Here is a 7,550-nt window from a genome sequence, read left to right as displayed (position 1 = left end):
CATTTGTTTAGTTCAACATAAATACCTTTGACTTATCACGTGTTGATACTAACAACTGTTTGTTCTTTCCGTCATATTATAACTATTTGTTTCTACTGTAATCTGAAACATTTGTTATATGTCTTTTGTTAGGCTATTTGTAGCACAAAAGTTATTTCACTTATATTCGTTGGCAACTAACTATTATCATAAAATATAATTTTCAAGGCATATGTAGTCAATAATTATTTTGTTAAAGATCTTCAGAATACAATTATAATGTATATAATACCATAATGTTGCTTCTACCAATATATGAGCCACAAGTATAATAGTGAACTAAATACGCAAATATAAAGCGTTCATTCTTCAAGAGTTTACATCAGAAAGTTTGGAAAATGAGTTTGGCGCGATTAATGGGAAATGCATAAAACACTTTTATTTCAAGTATCTTCCTCTTAAGCTCTCGTTCATAATGACTACAAAATACTACTGTAATCGACGATTATAGATCTAACAGTCAACATGCTTAACACATATTTAACAAAAAAAAAATGTAGAAAATATGTATATTATTATATTGGAAAGAAAATAATTGGCCTAATTTCAGTTATTAGTAAATGTAATATTGTTAATACTTTTTATTATATTAATTTAAGTTAATTGCAACTAATTTTAGTAATTACAAACAAAGATAAATAAAAGGCTAAGAATGTATTATAAGTATGAAATTGCTAGTATTTATTATATGTAAATGTCTGTTATTCTAATCAAAACTAATATTATGCTAAATAATAGGATTATGGAATACGAAACCGAGACCCAATTGTTTGAATGTCAAGTGTTTAAGAAGATATGGTTAAGTTGATCCTCTAAGATCGATTTGAACGTCCCCTCATTCCTAATTCATATAATTGCATCTGGACCGAATAATGGATCCTCAGTCATCGTAAAGTGTAGATATAAACAGTTTTACAGTTGATGCCGATGATTTACAAATGGGCTTTGTCAGCGCGCGTTCTCCCCATTTGTTTTCGGTCGTATTCCCCCTTTTTAGACTTTATTTTTAGATGCGGAGGAGGAAGAGGACACGTCTTTATTTTCGGTGACGAAAATAAATATATTCGGGCGAAGAATGTTAATGGCACGATTCCGTGGTTGCTTCCATTAAGAAGGATACGATCTCTTAAATTACTGGAAGCGCTCATCGTAAAGTAATTTACTGAACGACTTGGAAGCGAAAAAATCATAACAATTTTTCGACACAATAATAAAAACATCATTCATCTTTCAAAGTAATATGATTACATGTTTTGCAAACCACATTTCGATAAACTTAAATAATTACATATACAGTAGTAGATATGAATTGTCTTATTTTCTTATGTTATTTCTTTTATTTACTTTATTTTCAGTAGAAGTTTACCAATTGTATATTTCAGTTGATAAATCATGTTTTAGCAGGAAATGTATATACAGTGGAACCTCGTTTAACGAGATTAATCCGTATTTTTACTCGTACAGTGAAACATATTCAAAAATATACATATGTGTACACACGTTTTAAAAATGATGTAGCGGGAGCGCAATCCGTGACTTCTCTTCTCATCGTCACACGTTAAGCGAAACGTCGCTCGTTACGCCAGTCATTTTTCTTACAATTCATTTTGCTCGTTAAACAAAATGCTCGTTAAGCGAGGTTCCACTGTATATACATTCAAAACTTAAAATCAAACTAATTAAATCTCCAATTTACCTTCTCTTTTGTATTGTACTTCACTAATAGAATCTTATAATTTAACACTTCTTGAACATAAAACTTTTAATGTTTTTAGTGTAATAATTGATGCATATTAAGTATTTTGAAATATATTCAATTATAATACATATTTTGTAATTTAATTTGGCGGGAAATAAAGCAACCATATATATTCCAAAATGAAAATATGAGATATGTTCAAGTTGGTAGTTAAGATTTAATTGATTAATATGTTTTAGTAAATGTTTTTGGACGAGCAAGGAAATTTCAATTGTGTCTGTGTATGTATGTCTTAGGACTCAGGTGCGACGTCCACCGCCTCCAACAATAAAGTTGCGAGACGCGTAATTAAGTGGAACAGTTTTTCCGCATGATAAATGGCCCCGACGGGCTCAATCGGCTTAAGAGTTTTATTAAAGAAATCCACTCCACAAAAGAAACTTCCTCTCTCTCTCTCTCCTTAATTATCGTCGCTTCTCAGGGCGAAGAGGAGTGTGCATCCGAGTTAAAGAATCAAACGATAATTGAATGTAAATCGCATCTACCTGATCCGGGGGGGCGCGTATCAAGTCCAGCGGGGAGTGCTTGATCGGTTCGTAGGTGTTGGAATGCCAGATGGTCTCCGGTGGAGGAGCGGACGGTTTGAATCCTTCGTGATCCGAAGGACACGGCGAGGCGGCACTTCGCCGCGGGGAGTCCGTCCTCCGACGCCGAGACGTCGGTGACATCGGAGGAAGAGATTGGGGGGACATCGGGCGGGGATCGTTGTACGAGAATAAGCTTTGTCGGCGGCTCGGATTCGGAGATAGATGAGGGGATACGAAAGAGACCACCTCCGGATTGAAAGGGTAGGTGGGTATGGGACGCCTCGGTTCAGCAGCATCTTCGAAAGGCAAAGAGTTCCTGCGTTCGTAAGGGTTCTTCGGACCGTTTTCGACGACCACCTCCCAACCGGAGTAATCCACTTTTCTTCGGACCGGGGGCGTCGGAATAAGGCGCAATAGAAATGTCACTTCTTCACTTCCCACGTCCATCATCAATCATCGAATCATCAACAAATCGTCGTCAAAACCATGTGAACCCGATCTATTCCCACGCGCCAACTAGTTCACCCGGCGCGCACTTGAGAGGACGAAGAGGGACACGCACACTTGAAAACAAATAGGTGCTATCCCGATAAAAACGGGAGGAGGAGACGCTATAAAAAGATGTCATACACCAGGATCTGGTGAGGCGTGCGCGACGCCACCTTCCTTCTCGCTTTCCTCATCCACATTTTCATCATCTATTTCTACTTATCTATTTCCGGAAACATAATTCCATTCTAATAATCTGAACTGCAACTTACAAATCCTTACCTATATCCATGTCAAATCTAATTAATTACTTCAAAATCATATAATATGTACATTTTTCTAAAATTATATTTATAAACGTTTCATCATTCATATAAAATGATGTAACACTATTTCATAGATAAAGATAACATTAAATTGTATATTCAATATTTCCTTATTATTTAACAACATTAATAATAAATTAGAAATATTAATAGACGTTAGAAACAAAATTATTTATCAGTTTATCAAATGTAATAATAATAATTCCAGAATACTAATATTTGTATTACTTTGATAAATCCGTTTCCGATTAATTTACAAACTTCGGAATTTTGAATAATAAATCATTACTTTAAATGTACAAGATAAACTTTAGTTATTATAATGTAATCTTTTTACATTGATATTACGATTCGTCATTAAATTAAACATTTAAATTCGTTAAACTGTTGAAACTAATTGTTTTAAAATAAATAATTAGTTACTGTTTAAAAATGGAATCTGACTAAATATTTTTTTTAAAACATCCTTTTTAATGATTATACTGTCAAATAAACGTTGATGGACATATAAATGGGTATTAATGTTTTATACTATACAAATTTATTATCATTAACCGTTAATGTCAAAAATAATGCATAAGAAAGATGGTAACACTGGTACAACAGTTCAGCTTCCCCTAAAATAGTGTTAGCATCATTCTTAATCCCTTGAATTTAAATCTATAAATTATGATAGTCAGTTATAAATAATGTATACTGTACTTACTGAAAGCGTACAAATGAAGTCGAAGTAAAAGCAACATTGATAATGCAATAAATAATCAAAACGAAAACAACTGTATCAGTTCATCTTATCCTCACTCATAATTCAGTTTAATCAAACAGTTTTGATTAATAAATATCTTGTTTCTGCTGTTTCCATTTACAAATGTACTTTAGTGTATTCAGTTATTCAGAACTTCATTCCCCACATGACTGTGCTTACGTAGATTATTATTGGCCGGTTGTATATGGAAATTAGATAACTTACGTCAACGTCCATTGTGGTCAGGCCTGAATTGTGCACGAAGTTAGGGACGGAGAGTCGCAGATTTAATTCCGAGGAAATGGCGCGGAACTGAGCCAAAAGGGCTCAAACAAAAACACCCGAAACGGCCTAGCATGCCGTCCACCCGCCATTAATGCAATTACCTACCATACACAAGATGATAGCGGCGTACAGTTTTATCTTATCTGCTGGATACTATTTTTATATTTACAGACGCGTTTATTTTCACCTGGTGCAATGAACGGCGGTCCCCAAACGGCGGAGACGGTTAGGAGGCAATGTAAATTATAAATCGGAGAGAGCGCATGAGACTGTCTAAATATTTGATTGCATACTCTATTCAAGTGATATCTGAAAAGGTGTGAATGGCACGAAAAGAATATGTTATTTACCGTCGGAGAAAGAGAGAGAAATCGTGGATAGGAACGACTTTTGCTTTATTTAACATTGCATGTACGTTTCAGATTATATTTGATTTTTAATAATAAATGTCAATGTCGTGGACATAGAGGAAACCTTTACAATTAGTTTTCTTTTAAATTACTGTCTCCTATCGATAAGATATACTAAAGTAAACAATACTTTGATGTTTACATATGACATAACTGAGAATTTATAAATGGAAGTTTCTACTATTTATGTACGTATTTTCAAGTAAAAAATAATGATATGCAAATGAATAAAATAAAGCAAAACTCAGACTTTTACTTGAAATTCTGAATATTTTTTTAGAAACAGTAAATAATGAAAATAATTATCTTCCAATACGATTAGTGGATATTTCAATTAATAGAAATAAAATAATTAATTAAATTATGTAATTCTCAAAGTGTGGTCGCATAAAATATTTGGGGGGTCGCAAAAAAATAACGACAGATCAATCTTGGTTGTTAAACATACAGTATTTGGGGGTTCTTTGGCAAAAACTGTTTATGTCTAAAAGGGGGTAGCAGACCAAAAAGTTTGAGAATTACTGTTCTGGCTAAAGATTTATAATACAGATATGTTTAAGTATGTTGAAGATAAAAGCAAAAGAAATTTTAAGCAAATTCAATTCAACTAAAACCTTTCATTTTTGAGAAATACAAAGAGATAGAAGTCAAAATAGAATCTTACATATTTCTGAACAAAATAAATATAGAATTGCATTATTAAAATATTGAAAAATTCACAAATTCAGTTATGATTTTGTTAAATTCCAGTGTTGATAATTTATTTCTACTTTTGTAATTCCGGAAACATAATTCCAATCTAATCTGAACTGCAACTTACAAATCATTACGTAAATTCATGCCAAAGCTAATTAATTACTTCAAAAACATATAATATGTACTTTTTTCTAAAAAAAAATAATTATAAACCTTTCATATAAACAGATGTCATTCATATAAAAAGATGTAACATTAAATTTTATATACAATATTTCCTTATTAATTAACAACAAATTGGAAATATTAATTAAACCGTGTATATCTAATCACAAGATCTGTTAGGTGTGACAATGAGAAACTCATATCAGCTGAAAGAAAAACACTCACGTCAACATATTTTGTGTTTACACTGTAAACTTTACAGACATTCCACTTTCCATCAGAGCGTATCTCTCCATTAGATCGACATTATTCGCACGGGCTTTCCTTTTCCATAAATCATGGTTCGGAGACATTTCAAGCATGCTTTTTCCACTCACGCATAAAAAAAAACTTACCCCGTGATAATTAATCAATGACGCATAACAAAAAAAAACAACGAAAAAGAATAATGGATTAGTGCTCCACAATTAATTTGGATATTTTTACGGCTCCGCAAAAACTAGCAATTTTGATGCATCGAATTACGTGCATCGCTGTGTAAACATTGAGCATCAATCAAATTAAAAGTCAGTCAATGGATTAGATTGAATTGATCTATATAATAATAATTACATTGTATGGAGTTACGTCTTCATACTGAATTTGTACATCTTCAATAATGGAATTGTTAGATTTTTAGTATATAAGTATTAAGATATGTGTTTTATATAATATATGAACATCATAGTAAAATGATGACACATTTTAAATATTTAATCTCATTGGTATTAGTTATTGTAATTACTTAAGTTTTCTAGAAGACTTTAAATGTTTTACATTTAAATAATGTGACCATTATTGTATCAAAAACTTGCTTATGAAGTTGAATCTAAAGATGTCATAAAACATAAACGTTGATGAAAGTATTATAAGAATGAACTTAAAAGACTGAACTATATAGTTAAGCAATTTAAAACTTTATCATTGTTCCAAAATTGTTGCGTTTTTTTAATCAAATTATAAAGCAATTGTATATTAAGTATATAATTATATGATTTCGATAAGTTTATAAGATAACAGTCTTACATAACTGTATTGATTGATCCTTAACTTAAGACCAGTTGCTTGTAACTAAAATTCAATATATTGAAAATACTCTAAAGAGTATTTATTGAGTGCACAGACCGAACAATGTAATATTAGTTCGTCGAAGAGATTTCCTCTGATAAATTCTCAATGCCCTATGACCTCCAATTATACAGTTTTCATTCGAGAAAAAAAAACTATGCTTGAGTAACACCCGAACAACGGTTCTTTTATCTTCGAAATTATCAAATCCGAGAGACTTTATGCCAGCCCATATTACATCATAAACATAATGAGGTCAATAGTTTTTCAATAATAAACATTTAATTGCATACACAAATCTTCGGGTAAAACTTCCAATAAATCAACGCTGACGACTTTTTATTGCATAATAAAAGTCGATATAAATAATGCAATTTCAGATCTTCGAATGATTAACATATGCGTTGCACGTAATTCACGTAGAATTATATCGAACATGGAATTAACTTTATTTTAACGAGTTCGTTATGGCGCACTTCATACACCTGATTCACTAAAATGCTGCAGGGTAGTGGATTGAATGCCTGCACCAACTGATTAATGAGTCCGCATGCAAAATTAAATCTACCGTGCGTCCATGTGGTATTTATACATTGGACAAAACGGATTTAATTATATAATCAGTGGATGTGTTTACGCAATTGGATATAAAATTTGCTGCGGGTGTTATTTTCAACAAAGAAATGCAACGCGCAACCTCTTATATTTTTTAATTAGACAGGCATCATCAGTTGCGAAACTGCAAGTTTATAATATTCTGCGCGTCAAAGATTTTTCATGACTTGCATTCTTAAATTATAAACTATGAGAGACTTATTAATTTTTTTTTTTTAATTATTTATATACAATTTTTACACTATTTATTATACATTTTTATTATTCTTTTCCTTATGTGTATGCCCCTCAGCTTCGGTTCTTTCGGTATGCTCCATGAAACCAGTATTTTGAGCTGGCTTGTTGGTTTTCATGTTATAGGTCTTAGTTCCGCGACCCTGCATCGAA

This window comes from Nicrophorus vespilloides, unplaced genomic scaffold (assembly GCF_001412225.1).
Source record: "Nicrophorus vespilloides isolate i.1.1-1 unplaced genomic scaffold, Nicve_v1.0, whole genome shotgun sequence".
In the NCBI taxonomy this organism is placed as follows: Eukaryota; Metazoa; Arthropoda; class Insecta; order Coleoptera; family Silphidae; genus Nicrophorus; species Nicrophorus vespilloides.
Note: the sequence above shows the minus strand (reverse complement) of the source record.